Below are 20,562 nucleotides of genomic sequence, written 5' to 3' on the forward strand. Positions count from 1 at the left end.
GTGGTCCGTGACTTGGGGGTCCTCTTGGACTCGCGGCTCCTGCTCAAGCAGCAGGTGGAGGCTGTAGCAAGAGGTGCCTTTGCCCAGCTTCGGCTCGCCTGCCAGTTGCGGCCCTATCTCAACCAGCAGGCCCTGGGAACAGTAACTCATGCCCTCGTCATCTCTCATTTGGATTACTGTAATGCACTCTATCTGAGGTTGCCTTTGGAGACGACCCAGAAGCTTCAGTTGGCCCAGAATGCGGCAGTCCGCCTGCTTATGAGTGCCAGAAGATATGATAGTGTTACACCTCTTCTGCGGTTGCTGCACTGGTTACCTATTTGATTCCAGGTTCAACTCAAAGTGCTGGTTCTCACCTTTAAAACCCTTCAGGGCTTAGCGCCAGTTTACCTTTAGGACCGCCTCTCCCGGCCAGTCCTGTCTCTCCTAGCCAGTCCTGTCTCATCCTGTGTGATGTTCTCAGGTTGCCCTTCTTTCGGTCCCTGCTCTTAGAGAGGTCCATAGTATTTGGGCCCGTGGAAGGGCTTTTTCTGTTGCCAACCCTTCACTCTGGAACTCCCCCCCCCCATTCGGTCTGCCTCCTCCCTTTCAGCCTTTAAAACCTTATTGAAGACATTTCTTTTCTGCCAGGCATTTGCCCTTTAATTTTTTATTTTGTCTAAATTGCGGATGCTATTCTTGTTTTGTACACCACCCTGAGACTGTGGATTGGGCAGTATATTAAATCTACAGATAAATAAATAAATTCCCTGCTCAGTACATAAATCTGCTACAGCATCCCTGATGGCCATCCAGTCTTTGTTTGAAAACCTCTAGTGAAGAGAACCCACCACTGTGTGAGGCAGAGTGTCCTGTCGTCGAACAGCTCTTACAGTTAGGAAACTTATCCTAATGTCTAGCAGGAATGTGCTTTCTTGCAATTTCAATTCATGGTTCTAGTCTTGCCCTCAACATGGAAGGGAACAGGATAGAGGAGGATACAGTCAACCAATGAGTACACTTTCAGCTACATGATTGTGAGTATGGAAGAAAACAAGGTACCTTTTTGCATTGTATTTATATGTATTTCCTTTAGTGGGGCAGTGTGCATGTGAGATGGGTGTGTGGAAAGAGTGATATATCCTTGGAAAAGGCCAACATCAGGGAAGTGTGACAGCTTCTCCTGCTTCAGTGTTCCTCTTTCCTTTGTTGAAGCTGCAGTAGGTTCTCTCCCCTCTCCCTGCTCCTCAAGAGTACTGCAAAGCAGAATTGTTGCAGTGTAATCCATTGTTAGGTAGTTAAAAATGTGCTGGAACCATTTTCTAACTTTTAAAACTGGATGCTGTTAAAAGTGACCAAAAAGATACTTCCGTACAGGGGTGTGGGGGAGGAAAGGTTAAAAAGAAATGTCCAGAGGCATACAACACTACGAGAAAATGGCAAGACTAAAAATACACTTCAAAATAGAACACTTCTGTGCAGAGTGAACACAAAAATGACAGGAAGGTTGAAATGACATTGTATGTCCATTTTCCTGCATGGCCATCAATTTAACAAGTCAATACAAACCCATTGAAAACTGCAATTCTGTTTTCACACATTCACACTAACAATGTGTGAAATCGGTCTAAATGCAAAATTGTAGACACTATTAGGAAACTGAACTTTCATCAACTTTGAGATTTCTTTCACAAGAAATTCCAACATATTGCAGCACTTGAGTTACTTTCCCCCTGACTTTCATTTGGAAATACATACATAATTTGCAGGCCACTATCCCAATCATATCACAGAGATGTGTACAGATGGACACATGTTTAGACTCCCATTCATATGCAACCAGGGTGGACCCTGCTTAGCAAAGGGGACAATTCATGCTTGCTACCACAAGACCATCTCTCCTCTAACTACTGTACACACATCTATTGCAGTGGTACTGCTGACTGCACTTCTATGAATTAGTTCCAGTTTTTTCTCGGTACTACAAAGACAACCACAGGACTCTGGTCTCCAGGAGTCGACACTGACTCGATGGCACACTTTACCTTTTACTAAAAGTGCTACAAAAACCTGCAAAACCAGTCTGACCTGAAAACATTGTGGGACACCCACAAAATGCATGTTTGAACAGCATGTAATGAGGGTTCTACAATATTAACTCCAAGTCTCTGAAAAGTTATCATCTGTCCCCTGCCGAAGACAGAGAAAGCTAAGAAACAACCCTGCATATACCAAGGCAGATTAACCAGACATTCTAGGAACAAGTGAAATAACTTTCTGGTTGCTTCTCTTGTGAATATTTATAGGCCAACAATGTCTACAGATAAAGTTTCTATTCCATCTGGCTGTCTCTGTCTCTTTATCTGACTTTAAACTGGACAAGCTGACATGATACTGCTCTCTGGGGGAAAGCGTAATCTCTCAGCTCAGAGTCAAATTCCTTTATTTGTTTGTTTTCTCAAATTTGTAGACCACCCCAAATTTCAAAGTTTGTTTCCAAATTGCATTTGCAACAAATTTAACCATAAATTTATATTTATAAAATTGCAAGGAAAAATAAAACACTACCCCCGCTGCCTGGCCAAAGAAACTTTGCTGCCCCAAATCCAATCCCTAAATGGCTGCTGAGCTGTCTGACCAAGGGCAGCTTGGTTGGGGTTTGTGGACTGCATGACATTGTCAGGTGGAAATAAAGATAACTTCAGGACAGGGGCAAGAAATGTGACTATCCAGATCTTCTTATGTCTGAATGCTAACATATTATCTGGGTGGATTTGAAAAGAGAGATTGCTTTAGATGTTCACAGTACAAGTGGCGAACAGTAAACAAGAAAAGCTGCAAACCATACCAGAGAAAAAGATGATTGCTGAAGAGGAAGAAAATAAAAAGGCCCCAAAGCCACAAAAATCAAAATTGAAGAAAGCAAGGAAAAGATCTTACTTGTCGAGTGTCACAGAAAAGGATGAGCCCAAATCAATTGGGCTCACCACCCCACAAGTCCTGCTATGCTGCCTCATCATGGCAGGGCAGGGGGTGTTCCTGGGAGGGATGAGTGAAGTACGCCAGGAGGTATACTCCCAGTAAAGTGTGCCGTTAAGTCGACTTTGACTCCTGGTGCCCACAGAGCCCTGTGGTTTTCTTTGGTAGACTACAGGAGGAGTTTACCATTGCCTTCTCCCGCACAGTATGAGATGATGCCTTTCAGCATCTCCCTATATCGCTGCTGCCCGATATATAAGCAGCAGGTATTTGAACTGGCAACCTTCTGCTCATTAGTCAAGCATTTCCCCGCTGTGCCACTTAAGGTGGCAGGGTCACTCAAAGCGCAAAGGTCATCCCAGCTGCCCAGCTAAAGCAAGCAGGCACCTATATTGGGCAGCAGCGATATAGGAAGGTGCTGGAGGCGGACCATCACTTCAGTGATGACAACAAAGGCATCATTTCATATTGTGCGGGAGGAGGCAATGGTAAACTATTCCTGTATTTTACCAAGAAAACCACATGGATAGACAAAATGGAATGATTGTTGACGTAGTGCTGGATGATGGGCCCCTCAGGTCGGATGGTACTCAACATGCTACTGAGGTTGAGCTGAGGATTTGTTTAGACTAAAGCCTTTTGGATGTCTAGCAGCTGATGTTTGTTTATTATCTATCTATCTATCTATCTATTTTCTATACCGCCCAAAATGCAAGTTCTCTATTGTCGTATGGGAAAACTCTGTTGTCATACTCTGTTGTACGGGAAAAGAAAATTCAAAGCTGCAAAGAGAGAATTACAATAGGAACGTGGAACATAAGAAGCATTAATATGGGAAAGCTTGACACAGTGAAGGATGAAATGAATTGACTACAGATTAATATCTTGGGCATCAGTGAATTAAAATGAACTGTAATGGGACACTTTCTGTCAGACATTCATTCTGTTTATTACTCAGGACATGAAAACCAAAGAAGGCACAGTGTTGCTTTCATAGTCAGGAAGGATATAGCAATGACAGTACTTGGGTACAATGTGATCAGTGACTGACTAATATAAATTAGATTTCATGGACAACCCTTTAACATGACAGTTCTTCAAGTCTATGCCCCAACTGATGCAGAAGAAGAGGAAGTTGATTAGTTTTATGCTCATGTTCAGTCTGAAATTGACAAGATTGGCAAGATGTGATGCTGGTGGTTGGAGACTGGAATGCCAAAGTTGAAAAAAGTAAGGAGGAAAACACAGCCAGCCTATATGGCCTAGGAAACAGAAACAAAGCAGGAGAACGACTTATTAGTTTCTGCCAAGTCAATGATCTCTTCATTGCTAACACATTCTTCAAACAATCAAAGTGGCAGCTATACACATGGACATCACCAGATGAGAGTACACAGAAATCAAATTGATTCCATTATTAGTGCAAGGAGGTGGAAGAGCTCAATAACAGCAAAGACATGGCCAGGGACCGATTGTGGAACAGATCATGAACTGCTCGTGTGCAAGTTCCAAGTCAAGCTAAAGCAGAAAAACAAAGCTATCCATCTTCCACGATATGATCTTGAGAATGTACACACCATTTTCAAGGAGAACATCAGGAATCGCTTTGAAGTTCTGAACTTCATTGATACGGAACCAGAGGAACTGTGGAATGAAATCAAAGAAGTGGTTAAAGACAAATGTAAAAAGAGACTGCCAAAGACCAAGAATCAGAAGAAAGCAAAATTGATGTCAGAACAGACGGTGGAAATTGCCAAGAAGAGGAGAGAAGCCAAAGTCAAGAAAGATAAAGATCTCACGAAGGAACTTAATAGGGGATTTCAGAAAGCTGTTAGAAGAGACAAGGGGCAGTATTACAATGACATCTGTAAAGACCTTGAGGATGGAAACAGACACGTGGGGAAAAGGAAGTTTTCCAAAAGATCTCTGAACTCAGAGGGAGGTCCCAACCTCGAATTGGTATGTTAAGGGATGCCAAAGGACAGATAGTAACTGATTCAGAGAAGATCAAACAGAGATGGGAGGAGTATACTGAAAATCTGTACAGCAGGGACATCAACATCCAAGAAACTCTAGAAGATATTCCCTACTTGCAAGAACCTCTAGTATGGAAGGATGAAGTTAGATCAGTACTCTGATCACTATCAAGTCAGAAGGCTACAGGAACTGATGGAATAGTTACAGAAATATGGCAGGCAACAGAAGAAGAATCAGTCAAGGCTCTAACCAAACTATGCCAGCAAATATGGAGAACGACACAGTAGCCAACAGATTGGAAGAGGTCAGTCTACATACCCATACCAAAGAAAGGAGATTTAACAGATTGAGCAAACCATCACACAATATCCTTAATTTCATATGCTAGCAAAATAATGCTCAGGATCATCCAACGCAGATTAGAGCCCTACGTGGAAAGGGAAATGCCAGATGTTCAAGCTGGTTTCAGAAATGGCTGAGGAATAAGAGACATCATTGCTGATGCATGCTGGATAATTGAGAAAGCCAAATAATACCAGAAAGAAGTCATTATGTGCTTTATTGACTACAGAAAAGCCTTCGATTGCATCAACCAGTTGTGGAATATCCTTAGGAAAATGGGCATCCCAGCACATGTCATTGTTCTCATGAGAAACCTATACACAAGACAGGAAGCCACAGTCCAGACGGAACATGCTGAAACAGACTGGTTCTAGATCAGCAAAGGAGTAAGACAAGGCTGTCTACTTTCTCCTTCTTTATTCAATGTATATGCTGAACATATACTGAGAGAAGCTGGACTGGAAGAAGATGAGCATGGTTTTAAAGTTGGAGGAAGAAATATCAATAACCTTCGCTACGTTGATGACACCACTCTGATAGTTGAGAATGCAGATGATCTGCAAGCTCTAGTAATGAAAGTCAAGGAGCACAGTGAAAAAATGGGACGACTAACTGTAAAAAAGACTAAACTAACGACCACGGGTACAGCAACCAGCCTCAGAATTGACAATGAAGACCTTGAAGTGGTGGATAGTTTCTGCCTTTTAGGATCGACCGTCAACAGTAAAAGATCCAGCAGTCAAGAAATACGCCGCAGACTAGCGCTTGGTAGGGTTGCAGTGAAGGCCTTGGAAAGGATATTTAGATGCCATGATGTGTCTACACCTACAAAGCTTAGAATCGTTCAGACAATAGTTTTTCCCGTGACATTCTATGGATGTGAAAGCTGGACTTTGAAGAAGATAGAAAAAACATTGACGCTTTTGAACTTTGGTGCTGGAGAAGACTTTTGAGGATACCATGGACAGCCAAGAAAACAAACAAATGGACCATAGAACAAATCAATCCAGAATTTTCACTCGAGGCACAAATGACCAGGCTCAAACTATCATATTTCAGATACATTATGTGAAGATCCAGCTCCCTTGAGAAGTTCATAATGCTGGGGAAAGATGAAGGAAAGAGAAGAAGAGGACAACCAGCAGCAAGGTGGATGGACTCGATTACGACAGCAATGAATGCACAACTGAGAGACCTTAAAGGCCAAGTTGAAGACAGATCATCCTGGAGAGAATCTATCTGTGTGGTTGCTAAGAGTCAACACTGACTTGACAGCACTTAATCAATCAATCAAATCAAAGGAACATAAACCGGGGGGGGGGGAGGAAATGGAGGAGGTGAAAAAGAGCAAATCCAAGAAATAAATAAAATCACAAAAAGCAGGGGGAGGTGGGGGGATTCTTTATCTTCTGATAGTTCAGATTCTCTCTATCAGTGACTGAGAAGAACAGTGACAGCTAGAATGACTGAGATCTGTTCTGATTTGCACTTTAACTCAAAACTGAACAATGAAATCAGTGTGCATGCTTTGTAGAGATGGGGCATATTTATCACATGCCATCAACTATTCTTTTTTCCTGCACTCACCTCCGGGTGTTCAAGCAGCCCACCTATTGGCACATATTATTTCCAACATAATTTTATTATTTTTATTTCCAACATAATTTATTTTTATTAACTTGATAAAGACTTTGGTGTTGGAATGGAAATATAAAAGTGGTTCATTGCAGTACACGTTTAACATTTATTTGTTGTAAATATTTTACATATTCTGTATATCAATATAGTTTTGTATCAACTAGATGCTATATTCATTCTTACTATTGCATTCCCTTTATTGTTGGTTTGCTTATTTCCAGCATCCACAGCCAGTACTACAGGACTCTTCTTGCAAGGATCCTGTGGCCTGTTGGTTGAGAATCATTGCCCTAAGAAGTATAAAAAGCAAATGCCAAAGCCACTTGCTATGAGAATTCAGGCATGCACTACAAAAACCTACTGGTAGCAACTATTATTAAGAACAGCAGTTAATTGAAGGGTTCTTCAAACCATGTTCACAGACTGCCAGCACAGAGAAGCCTAGGCACAAATACCTTCAGTATTACTACTGAAGACTTGGCTGAGACCAAAATATGCTGTGGTATCTTGGAGACTGATTTACTGGGCATTAGCTTTTATGGGAAATAGCCTACTTTATCAGATAAACTGAAAAGTTGCCATGTATAACTAATGCTTAATACGTTAACCCAAAGACTTACATTAAAAAGGAGATACACGTAGAAATACATTGATATTAAAATGGTACACTTTACAAAAATAAACGTATCATCAATAAATGAAGACCAATTACTTTTGCAGTAGAATACCCATTTATTAAAACAAATGAATTCACTCAAAAGTGGCTGACATTTATGACAAAAAAGTGCTTTTGTGCTTACTTGAAACTTAGGTCATTCACACAATCAACAACTTTTGTAAACCACCTTGGGGCTATATTTTAACGAAAGGCGGTATAAAAATGCAAAAATAAATAAATAAAAATAAAATAAACTGTGTTCTACCCAGGTTTGGGAGCTGTGTGAGCTCCCAATTTTCGGATGTGTGGAAGCAAGGAAGGAGATAAACCTGGGTAGCTTTTCCTCCCACCTTGCTTCCACACAATCACTTCCACTCAGGTTTTCCTCTTCTGATAAATAAGTAGCCTTCTCACATACATCTATAGAAAGTGCTTACCAGGATTTGTAAGCAGTCTTATGGTTGTAAGACCACACTACTTTCATTGGCAAGCATGAAAGCAGCATACCTGTTTACTAAAGGTTTGCCTCTAAGTTAACGCCTTCAACAGAAACACTGGCCTACTATGCAAACAACAAAATACTATTTGAAACTTCATCAGTTTTACCAGCAACACTTTCATCTGCAACTAAAAGCGGCGTGAGAGAATAATAAAGTGATAGACCAGTTTTTTAAAGCAGAGTATATCTAGTCTTATTGCTTTTAGACAGAAACTTGATACAATCTTGCCACTAAAATAGCTAATGCTATCGTCTGTTAGGGATAACCAACTGGCAGCTTTGAGTTTCCAAACTAAAAAGAGCCCTGAAGGAATTTTTTGTGGCCCTACCAAATTCAACTTAAGACACTGAGGCTATTCCCATGATCTCTGGAAAGCGGGCTAAGAGGGCTTAGCCCGCTTTCCAGTGATCATGGTAACCACCAGGCTCACAGGCGAGCCTGGTGCTGCCAAGGCAGCTAGCCCGCCAAAAACACCCTCCCCTTAAATGAGGTTAAGAGAGCAGGCGCTCCATTAACCTTGTTTCCCTGCTCGTGTGCCGCCGCAGTGTGTGGCGACACATGAGTAGACCCCCAACTGGGAGGCTACAAGCAGTATTGGGGATCCCCCCAGAATGCACTGCTCACTTACACGAAGTATCCTGGTAATTCCGGGGGTCACGTGGCCCCCAATCCCTGCAGCCCCCACTGGCTCCGTGACGGAGCCAGCAGAAATGTGGCCGGCCGATGAGGCCACCCAAGGCTGCACATTTAATCGTCTAAGCCCGCTCTCCCTGCAGATCCGCCAGAAGCCCTTCCCACTGATTGTGAGAAGAGCTTCGCTGTCTACTGCTAACTGGGCAAAGAGGCACCTTTTCATGCGGTGATTCTCTTTATTTAGCAGGGGGAGAGTAACTGGCCCTATCCACCCCCAGCACAGTACTTCCAGTGACTGTTGCTGGTGTCTAGCTTATGTTTCTTTTTAGAATGTGAGCCCTTTGGGGACAGGGAGCCATCTTATTTGTTATTTCTCTTTGTAAACCGCCCTGAGCCATTTTTGGAAGGGTGATATAGAAATTGAATTATTATTATTATTATTTCTTGTTTACACAGTCAGACAGGTGTTATTGACTGGTTTGTTTTATCCAGACATCGAGTCCTTCCCAAGGACCTGGGATGCCAGAATTTTATTGTCAATGGTTATAGATATCGTCGCAGAATATAGGCTGTTCCCATTATTATTATTATTAATAATAATAGGAGGTTAGGAGGTTTTAGGGCTCTTGAGCAGCAGTGCATGTGCTAGAGGCCTGGAGGATTGTACAAGGTCTACTGCTACATACCCACAGAGGTTGAAGAATGCACACTTCCTTGGTCAGGATGTCAATCTGTGGCTTTTTGTTTTTGGTATTTTTTTTTTCTGGTTTCAGAATTCAGTTTTTCATTACAAAAAAAAAACACAAAACAACAACAACAACCTAAAAACATAGTCAGGTGTTTGTTCCCAGAAACTGCCTCCACACTCTTAAGACATTTGGGCCCAATGGCAGATTACCGCATAGGCAATATAGGCAGCCGCCTATGGTGGCAAACCTGGGGAGTGGCATTGGGAGGGGAACTTCATTCTCTTTTTTCTACCTTTAAAAATGCCGCTGTGTAGTGGTGGAGGCTCCGCCCACCTCCTAAACCATCACAGGAGGCGAGGTCAGGCACTGGAGGACAGCAGAGAAAGAGGTCCTCCCTCAAGCCCGGCTTACTCACAAATAACTCAGAGCAGGCGATTTCAGGCCTTTGCGCATGGGCACGCACGAGAAGAGGCCCCAAATTGCCCACTCTGTGTCATTTGCGAGTAAGCCGAGCTTGTGGGAGGACCTCTTTCACTGCCGTCCTCCAGTGCCTGGCATCATCTCCTGTGACGATAGGAGACGGGCAGAGCCTCTGTCACTACACAGCAGTGTTTTTCAAGGTAAAAAAATAGAGTTAGGTTTACCTCCCCCCGCTTACTCTTGTCCCTGGACGGCAAATCTCTGGCTGCCTATGGACGGCCAAAAGATTAATCCACCCATGTTTGGGCCATTTGCTAACTCCACCCTTGCAGACTCAGTACCAGGCTATGTTAAGATTCTATGCCCTGCAGGGCTGCCCTGGGTGTACTTGCACTGGCTAGCTTCAAATCACCTCCTGCCCTCAACACAATTTTCTAGGGCCGAGAGGCAAGCCTCCTGTAGTCTCACCAAGGCTTTTGTGAGCAGCAAATGAGAACTGCTTAAAGCAGTTAACCCTTGTCAACAAGCCGTTTCCAGGCAGCTGTTTATACTACTAAGTTTGCTTAATTGATTAAGGTATGCATACATCTATAATAAAATTCCACAGAGGTGGCTGACATTCTGACCAAGTTACACAACAGAAGTTCCACAGAAATTGACTGGTCATGACTAACTTGACCTGTTAAATTTCAATTAGAATATTTCCCATTTTCGTTGAGTAATTCAGTCAGCGTTTCAGTCAGTGCTTTTTACTGGCAGAAGTAGCAGCTCACACACACGTTATACATGAGAGATGATACAAGTCAAATCATCATTCCACACCCATACAAAATGATCTGTACCTGGGCACAGATTACAGCCAAGCCATTTATAAAAAACAAAAACAACCCTATATGAACTTTGTGCATAGTATGAGCATCACGGACCAAAACCAGCCTAAATACTGTTTTGCTAATGCCCCATGGCAACATCTCCCTAACTAAGAATTTAACTAAAATGTTCTCCCTAAGAACAGCCCTGCTGGATCAGGCCCAAGGCCCATCTAGTCCAGCATCCTGTTTCACACAGAGGCCCACCAGACGCCGCTGAAAGCCTACAGGCAAGAGGGCATGCCTTCTCTCCTGCTGTTGCTCCCCTGCAACTTGTACTCAGAGATATCCTGCCTTTGAGGCTGGAGGTAGCCGATAGCCCTCCGACTAGTAGCCGTTGATAGACCTCTCCTCCATGAAGTTATCCAAACCCCACTGGAAGCCATCCAGGTTGTTGGTTGTCTCCACATCTTGTGGCAGAGAATTTATATTTTATAGCTTCGGTTTTAGAGTTTTTATTGTATTTTAAATTATTTTAATAATGTTAATGTTTTAATGGTTTCATATTGTGAACTGCCCAGGAACTTTTTTGTATGGAGCGGTGTATAAATGTATAAAACAAAACAAAACATGAGGAACTATGCTTCAATAAGGAATATGCTAGTTAGTATAAAAACTGGCTACTTGGAGGTTTGCAAAACAAATTCTCCAGATGCACCAGCAACAATGGAACAGAGCAGATCACAGTGTCACCCTCTCTAACATGTAGAAGCCTAACTTCAGTATTTGGTTTCACTCCAAACAAAGCACAACACATTCACTTCATCAGAGAGTGCTAAAGACCAAGGTCTAATCCAAATGCTAACATAATCTATGCATACCTCATTACCACCTGGTTGTGCCTTCAAGATTAGATAAGCAGTGAAAAACGAAATACCCAATACACAATTCACACAGGAGAAGAAAAAGCAAGCAATACATTAGACTAGAGAGCTACAGGTTCCCTATATGGAACTACTCCAATGGCTGCTTACATGTTGAAACCAAAGTAGCCTCTCTCCAAATGAAATGAATGAACTCAAACAAGATACTGAAATTAAGAGTCAGAACATCTACTTCAGTTCAGGAACAGCACAAGAATATTCATCCCCGTTTGAGGAGTCAAAATATATGGGATGGAATGATCGACAGGCCTGATGACAAAGGAAGATTACTTTCCTCCTGTCATTTGTTATTCCTGTTTTTTCTCTCATTTGAAGTATTTTGGAATTATTGCTGGAGCCACAGTCAGACATGTAACAAATTTAGGTTGGGGTTCATCAGATGTATGCATAAATCTAAGGATCACTGTGCAAAGACAGCACATATGGAGAGCTGCCAACCCTCAGTTCGCTTGTGTGACTCTGCTTCTTTCTTCATATGGGTACTGAGGATTAAACTTGTTTCCATGTATCCTGCCTCAATCCCTGCAAAGGATCAGCTTACTGGTCATTCTCTTTCTTTTCCAGGAGGCTTCCCATACTGCGGGCTTTACTGAAGGAGGAAGTGGTGTAAGTTAGGACGAGAGTATATAAAGCATGTGTATGTGTATATAAGAGTAAAAAAGCATAAATTGGAGTCAATCGGGGCCATTCACATTGCTACATGAGTGGTGCCTGCAAATCTCCAAATTCGTATTTCAAGAGGCATCTCTTTTTTAATTGCCTGGTGGTCTTGTGCAACTACACTGGAACACGACAACAATGAGCACATCCAGCCAGTGTCAAAGCAGTGATAAATCCAAAGTTAAATCTGAAGCACTTTTTGTGGTCTTATGCAGGGGGGCAGGAACATGGAAGCCAGTGCCACACTACTGTAATGGCAAAAAGACTGCTATAATCTCTCTTCCCCTCTCTCTCTTTTTTAATTGCCTGGTGCTCCAGCACAAATCCACTGGAATGCTACAGCAATCGACACTTCCAGCTACTACTAACATAGCGCTAAATGTGAAGCACTTTTCCTGGTGTCTGGAGGTGGGCAGTGAGTGGGTATTCCAAAACCAGCTCTGGGCTCCTGTAATGGCAAATGGGTCTATGGGACTAGTGCAAAAGGTTTGATCACATAGAAGCACTACATACATGTTTCCCTGCCTCTTCCTCCTCCTCCTCCGTTTGGAAGTTCCCCATTTAAAAAAACAACAACACTTGGAGCTAATTGGAAGAGGATGAGATTGAAACAACAAAGAAAATGGAGCCACAGTGTTGGCTGGAGATACATGGCTAGAGGAACTGGAAACAGGGCTGAAGGAGCAGTTAGATGCAGAAGCAAGTAAACACGACACTGATTTTCAATATTACCCAAACATGATTACCCACGAAGCAATTACCATGCAGATGTCTATGGTGATACTGTCGAGAAACAGATATTTTTAGCTTCCCCATTCGCCATTTAGGTGTAACAACCTTTTATCTAAATAGCTCTCAGCCTTTCCTCTGAGAAGAGATATGCCCTCCTGGGCTCTTCTATCTTCTCATTGTTCTAATGTACTGCTAGAACATTGGGGAAAATCTTTTTTTTTTTTAATTGTATCAGCTGAGTCTGGTGCTCTTGACTGGAAGTAGACTGCAGGGCAAAGGAAGTAAGTGTGCCCAGGAGAGGAATTGAGAATGGTGGCAGGTGGAACCAACAGTCCCCAAAGTCACTCCCAGACAGGGAGCCACAACTCCATCTCACATTTTATTCCGTGGGTCTGCAGAAATGCTGGAGTATCCCATGCAACCATTTTCAACCCTCTTCCAAAGTGCAACTTTTAAAAGGCGCTTATACTACATATCAAGGGTCAATCATTAGGAAAAACACTGAATAATGCAGCTGACTGTATGAATAGCATCTTGCTGTTACCATTATTGCAGTCCCTGTAAATACCCCCCCCCCACTTTTCTGAACTCCCCCCCAACCCCATCACAGTAAATCAGGAGTAAATCGCTGTTTGGAAAACCTTCAGGGGTATGAGCCTGGGGATCCACATTTTAGGAATGGGTCAGGAGATTACTAATGGGCCCCCTTTAGTAACTGCACATATCCACTGGAATAGCTAGTTTTCTCTGAAAGCACAACGTTTTACCTCACTCACAGACCATAAAAGACGAAAATATACTTACACCATCTTTTTTCTATGTGGACACAGTTCCCATCCCCCATCCCCATCCCTTCCTCAGTGCCTGGCTCTGTTTTGAAGGACACAGTCACTCCATTCAGTTGGCTCTCACAAACATCACTTTACGTTTCAAACTGGGAGCAGGGGGCGGATAGGGTTATCTGTGGGATCTAGGAAATTACCTAAGCCCACCTTCAGCTCCCTAAAATACACTGTGTGCAACTTCCCTCCAAACAGTGCTTTGAAAAACCTGAGCATGACACCCCTGAACCTGCTTGCATACAGAGGAACTGAAGCAAGGATCAGAGTTTTAGGAAACCTAGTGAGAGTTGTAGAGAACACAGCATACTCTATATTTCATGCAGATACATTTCTAAATGTTGGTCAAGTTTCTTGCAGTTTGCAATAAACATCTCTATATTCCTTCAGATTAAAACAAATCACATGTCTCTGGGGGTTTAAAATTTCAGAATGAATAAACAACTTCTGATCCTGATTTCTCTGATACTAGCAATGCATTACAAACACACTGCTGCTAGATTTTGGTACTTCCAGAATACTCACAGTCTGAACAACTTGGAATACTTGGGCACTTGCTTTTTGGAGGGAGGCATATAGCATGTTTTCTCCTGTGTCTAAGTATAGCTTTAGTTTCAGATAAGAAAGCAGATAGTTACTCCTAAGGGAGATACACCCATTTCTAACAGTACTAGAAATCTACAGCAGACATTTTGTCTCAAAGAGTAAAGGTACTGGGAAACTTGCAAAAAAGAATTCTAGAACAGGCACCATTCTAAAAAGTACTTCTAGTGGGACAGAGGAATAGCCACCAAATATTTCCATTTACTCTTCCTTCCTTCCACGTGAGGATGCTTGCTCACCTCTAAGTGCCCACAATTTTAGATACACTATCAAACAGCTCTGAACCGACAGAAACTATATTTCACTTTATCCCCTTCATATGAGGGGCGAAACTGATAAAGTGTTAAGAAAGACCATGAGCCTCAATTCCTTTTCTCTATTTCATCCTCTGCTAGAAAATGTGACAGTATTTCTACCTCCCACAACAGCGTTCTCTCTCATGTACTTTAGCCCTACAAAACAGGCAACAGCACAGAAGAATGAAACATCATTATTACTAATTTCACTACAAACAAGCAAACAAAACAAACAAAAATAAACAGAAAGAACCCAATCTACTTACTCTCAAGTATCTGAATTCCTGATGAGCTCTAATAATAAAGAGCAGATGCAGTCTTCACCAACGTAATTGCAACACACTTAGCCAGCTTCTCTTTCCTTTAATATTACTGCCATACACTCAGGATTCATCTAATACACACTCCTGATCCCATCTCTGTCTTCTCTTCCTCAGAGCAAACAGGTTATTGAGAATCTGATATACTTATTAATAGGTTATTCTTTCACTGAGCCAATTTCTGGGAATTCTCGACTCTCCACAAGCCGATTAGTTGTCTGCTTAAAGAGGAACAGGGACAGATTTGCTCCTGCTGGCAGTGAACTCAGGAGACAGGCACTGACTGTGAAAACATGCTGTTTCCGGTCTGCGGTAGAGCTAAGAGGTACTTCCTAACTCAAGAGGGTTTATGAAGACTCCAAGCATCTAAACTCTACTTCAGCAATCCAGATTTTAATCTTAGAGGGTAGCTCTACAGTAAGGAGTAGAGCATACTGCTCCTGCTGCATGCCATCGACCTGCTAATAGGACAACCCCCTTCACAGTAGCAGCAGCACAAGAAGATCAAACAAACAGTTCTGCCCACTCACTGACTACCTGTCTCAATTTACATCCGGTAGCTTTCTCCTGCATAAACTCCAGCGCCAGAGAAAGCACATTCAGGAACTGATGTTGAAAGCTTCATAAAGGTCACATATAATGATGACTAAACTGGATTCCAAATAAAAGTATGTTCTGGACTTTCTGCGAGGGTGGGGTGGGGAATCCTATTTCTGAGTGCTTGGAGATTAAATTACAGATCGGGGGTGGGGTTGGCTAGAAATGCTCATATGCCCATCTGGCTCATTCCCTATTTATATTTTATTTATTTTTTGCTCCCCAGGAACAAAACGTTTAGCTGCCCAAATGTCTCCTGCTCTCTTAAAATCTACTCATTTTCCTTTTTTGCCCCTTGTGCCTGAAATGCTTTCTCAGAATACTTATGGAGCAACTTCTCCTCCCTCTCTTCAAATCCTTCCCAATTCAAAAGCCTCCTCTCCTACAGTCTGTTAGACTGTGAAACCATATTATGAGCATTTTTTAATGCTGAAAGAAAAACCAATATTAAATATTATCCTTGGTATTATTCTTAGGACACTCTAAGTGTACATGGTATTACACACAGAATAGTAAACCAAAGACAGATCCCTGCCCAAATACGTTTACAATCTAAATTTGGGCACAGTTAGAAGGTGGGGAGGGATGGGAAAGCATCAAAATTGCTAATAAAACCCCTTTCACAGTAGCACCATCTCTCTTTTAAAAATCTCTTGTTGCTCCTTAAATTAGTGGCAGCATACTGCCAGGGGGATGGGGCAACCTTTAAATGTAAATTAGTCGGTGCTTACCTCCTGTACCACCACACCTGAAAGCTTCTCCCAGCAGCAGTGCACCACCCAGCACCTGCTGTGGCGGAAGATTGGCTCTGCCACTCAACTGGCAGAGGCCATTTGTGTGGCCAGCAAATGGGCTCCATGCATGTGCGGAGGCCAGCTGAGTGGTGGAGTCGATGTTCCACCACAGCAGGAGCTGGGCGGTAACCCGTCCTGTGGTACAACATATCTTCTTCTAGCCAGTTTCAGATGATAGTAAGCTCTTCTGCCCCCCAGAACCCAACTGCCTAGAGCCTGACTGAGCCACAGGTTTCAGCTCTCAGGTACAAAATGCTGAAGGAAGAAGAGCCTCAAGATCTCCAGTCCAAAATTAGTTGATAAAGCAAAAACGTTACCAATGATGGAATGGTCAAATATCAGTATCAATTGGGCATCATTCTGGGTAGTTTTCCACTACCACATCATATTTCAAATATCATTCGCTTTCTTTTGGATAGCAAAGTAAGCACTGGGTGAGTGGCTCTTTCCCTGCTCTGGGATTGTTGCTCCTTAAGTTAGTGGCGGCATACTGCCAGGGGGATGGGGCAACCTTTAAATGTAAATTAGTATATTCAATTGATAACAGGTTCCATCACTGGTATATTCAGTTGATCATAGGTTCCATCATTGGTTCCACTCCATCATTGGTAACATTTGGGAACAAATATATGACACTGCCTTATACTGAGTCACATCTCTGGCCCATCTGGGTCACCAGTACTCCCTACAATGACTGGCAATGGTTCTTCAGGATTTCCGATGGGAGTGTTTTCCAGCATTACCTGGAGATGCCAGGAATTGAGCCAGGATTTTCTACCTGCAAAGCATTTGCTCTACCACTGAGCTATTGTCCCATTGTCAATAAACAGCTCTCTAGATGCTGGAGAGTACTCTCAGTAGCAGGCTGGGTGTGTTACATTATTGTAATAATTCCTCTGTTGCCTGCTCTTCTAGACTGATGAGATTTTTAATGACTAACCTTTGAGTGCAGTGCTCTGGTTTTCTCTGCTGTCATAAACTAACCTATTATCAACTGAATATTTGAAATCCAAATGAAGATACAAGGAGATTCTTAGTTAAATCTACAAGCCCCATCCTCTTCCAAACTCTCAACTATTTTACCTCTTCCCACTGGTGACCGTCATCAGCAACAATAACTCAATGTGATTAGTTTCGTCAATTCCAACATTAACACTAAAAAGGACTTGAAGATCATCATCAGGCAAGATTATCTGAGGCAAGATTATCCATACCAAAACATTCATATAGAATTAGCCCACATTATCCAAATTATAATGTGCCATAAGCAGAAAGGAAGAGTGGACCTACTTACATATGGGGGTGGATCCGGGCGGAGTGTGTGCAAAGGTGCAGTTGCACCCCCTGTGAATTTGTGTTGAGTCTCATTGAGATAGGCAGTACCAGAGAATTCTAAAAAGGGTTAACTTTTTCCTGCCATCTCCCAACCTTATTGGTTCTGCTGGAGTCTTGTGCTCCTGCCCCACTCAGCACTTGGATGTACTGTAAGTGCTGAGCTGAGGATACAGGCTCTTGGGCGTGTTGACTCCTTCAAAGAAGGAAAGTAACACATTTTTTTTAAAAAAAACCAACCCTGAGCTGTTTGTTTTGTTTGTGTGTGATTTGTTCCCCTTGCTTAAGCCACCATGTTTCTCCCGCCCCCACAAACCATGTGTGTTGTACATGTGAGAGACATCCCCATCCCATGTGTGTGTTTGAGAGCGAGTTTTAAACTTTAAAAAAAATCATTTTCAAACTGTTCTAGTACAAACCTGTAAGAAAAACCCTCCCTATCCCAACAATATGCTTCTTGTGAGGAAATTAGTCAGTGCAAAAGTATTAAAAGCTTTAAAAAGAAGAGGGAAGAAAAATGCTCTGACAAAATGGATCTGTTTTTTTCCTGCCTTTTGTTCCTGAAGATACTAAACTGCTTATAGCTCTAATCTGGTCTCTGTGTGTGGGTTTCTTTCTCCCCCACCCCCGCCCTTATAAAAATATTTATATGCTGGGTTTTTTTAGCAAGAGAATTCTCAAAATGGCTTTTAACTGATACTGTTTATTGTTTTAATGTTGTTTTAGTATATTGTTTTTAAAAATTTTAAATAATTGTTTTAAATATCTTGTTTTTGTTTTTAAACTAATGTTTTAATGTTGTTTTTATCTTGTTGTAAACCGCCCAGAGACGTAAGTTTTGGGCGTTATAAAAATATGCAAAATAAATAAATAATAAATAGCAAAATATGAGAAAATGGTTTTCTCTCAACATGTTCCCCCTTTTAAACATTACTATTTTATTTTGCTTTGTGCTTGTAACAATAGTTCATATATAAATAACTTACTTATTATATTTTTAATAAGCGTGTAATGGACTAAAATACCCCCAGCTTCTTGAAAGTAGCTTCACAAAATGCTAAAATGAACATTAAGCATTTGCCCTCCCCCACCAAAAATCTATTTTTGTACACTTGCTTCAAAATGAGGCTTTGCAAATCAGATCACAAGGAACTCATTTTAAAAACTCCCTTGCCCATGAATTATTATTATTAATAATAATAATAATAATAATAATAATTCAATTTCTATACCGCCCTTCCAAAAATGATTGGTTGACCTTAAATTCTAAGCAATTGGGGTAACTCCATATATGACATTCTGCTGTCCTGTTCGAAATCAAATTGGTGGCTTTTCCTTTTTTTTCCTTTTTAGAAAAAAGACGACTGCGGGGAGACATGATAGAGGTCTATAAAATCATGCATGGGGTGGAGAAAGTGGATAGAGAGAAATTGTTCTCCCTCTCCCATAACACTAGAACCAGGGGTCATCCCATGAAACTGATTGCCAGGAAATCTAGGACCAGCAAACGGAAGTACTTTTTCACACAACGCATAATCCACTTGTGGAATTCTCTGCCACGAGATCTGGTAACAGCCAACAACCTGGATGGCTTTAAGAGGGGTTTGGATAATTTCATGGAGGAGAAGTCTATTGACGGCTACTAGTCGGAGGGCTCTAGGCCACCTCCAGCCTTGGGGGCGGGGTGCCTCTGGGTACCAGTTGCGGAGGAGTAACAGCAGGAGAGAGAACATGCCCTCAACTCCTGCCTGTGGTTTCCAGTGGCATCTGGTGGGCCACTGTGCGAAACGGGAGGCTGGACTAGATGGGCCTTGGGCCTGATCCAGCAGGGCTGTTCTTATATTCTTATGTTCTTTCTGTAGTATATACATTATACACTGCATATACACTATAGTATGTAGACATACACTATAGTTCCATATGAATTTTGATTAAATGAAATGTAGTTAACAGAAGAGATCAAACTGGATTGCTTGCTGCTGCAGTAGGTGTAAAAAAAACAACGCTATTTGAATTTGCTTATGAGTTTACATGCTTACGATTGGAGTGCATGTGGCTAAAAGTCAACATAAAGTCAACATATCCTCTACCATAAAAGCCTTGGACGTGCGGCCGTGCCGCCCGTGTCTTTTTCGCCCGTTCTGGGCATGCGCGGAGCGCATGCCCAGATCGGGCGAAAAAGATATGGCCGCCCAGAGACGGGCGGCCATGTTGGACCCGGCTGCCGGTGGAGTCCTCGGCCAGAGGTGGCGGTGGCCACGGCGGGGTGACTGGCCCCGATGGCGGCGGCCGCCGGCACGGGAGACCAGGAGGAGCAGAAGCGGCGGGCGGAGAGTGTGGCTGAGGCGGCGGCAGAGCCGCCGCCTCGGCCAAAGGAGTGCGGGCCAAAGAGGCGGTGGCCGCGGCGGGGCAACTGGCCCCGATGGTGGCGGCCGCTGCCACGAGAAACGGCTGGCGGAGAGTGCGGCCAAGGCGGCGGCAGAGCCGCCGCCTCGGCCAAAGGTGTCGGCCCAAGGAGTGCGCCCGAGGCGGGTGAGGCGGCAGCGGGAAGCCCCCCCCACTAGAGCCCGTTATTACAACGGGCTTACACATACTAGTACCTATATAATTTTATTATGACACACATCCTGTTCTTCCTCCAAAGAGTTCAGGGTAGTGTACATAATCTTCCTCCCCACTTTTATCCTCACAACAATGCGGTGAGGCAGGTTTGGAGGAGAGAAAGAATGTCTTATTTTATTTATTTATTTGATTTTTATATCGCCCTTCCAAGCTGGCTCAGGGCAGTTTACAATTAAAAAACAGAAATCATTAAAAACAA

At 42.6% G+C, this 20,562-nt stretch overlaps 1 protein-coding gene across 5 annotated transcripts in view; it reads right to left on the bottom strand.

The window, feature by feature from the left end:
• The window catches only part of DGKD (diacylglycerol kinase delta), a 136,984-nt gene that overhangs the window by 69,811 nt on the left and 46,611 nt on the right, over nucleotides 1-20,562 (bottom strand). The window contains exon 1 of one of the 5 annotated variants that reach the window (XM_053310582.1): nucleotides 14,965-15,459. The exons of the other annotated variants lie outside the window; for them this stretch is intronic. The gene's annotated coding sequence lies outside the window, so the exon portion shown is untranslated. Of the gene's footprint in view, nucleotides 1-14,964; nucleotides 15,460-20,562 lie in introns of those variants that run through there. 5 annotated transcript variants of the gene reach the window in all.

The sequence above is a fragment of the Hemicordylus capensis genome, chromosome 3 (assembly GCF_027244095.1).
Source record: "Hemicordylus capensis ecotype Gifberg chromosome 3, rHemCap1.1.pri, whole genome shotgun sequence".
NCBI lineage: Eukaryota > Metazoa > Chordata > Lepidosauria > Squamata > Cordylidae > Hemicordylus > Hemicordylus capensis.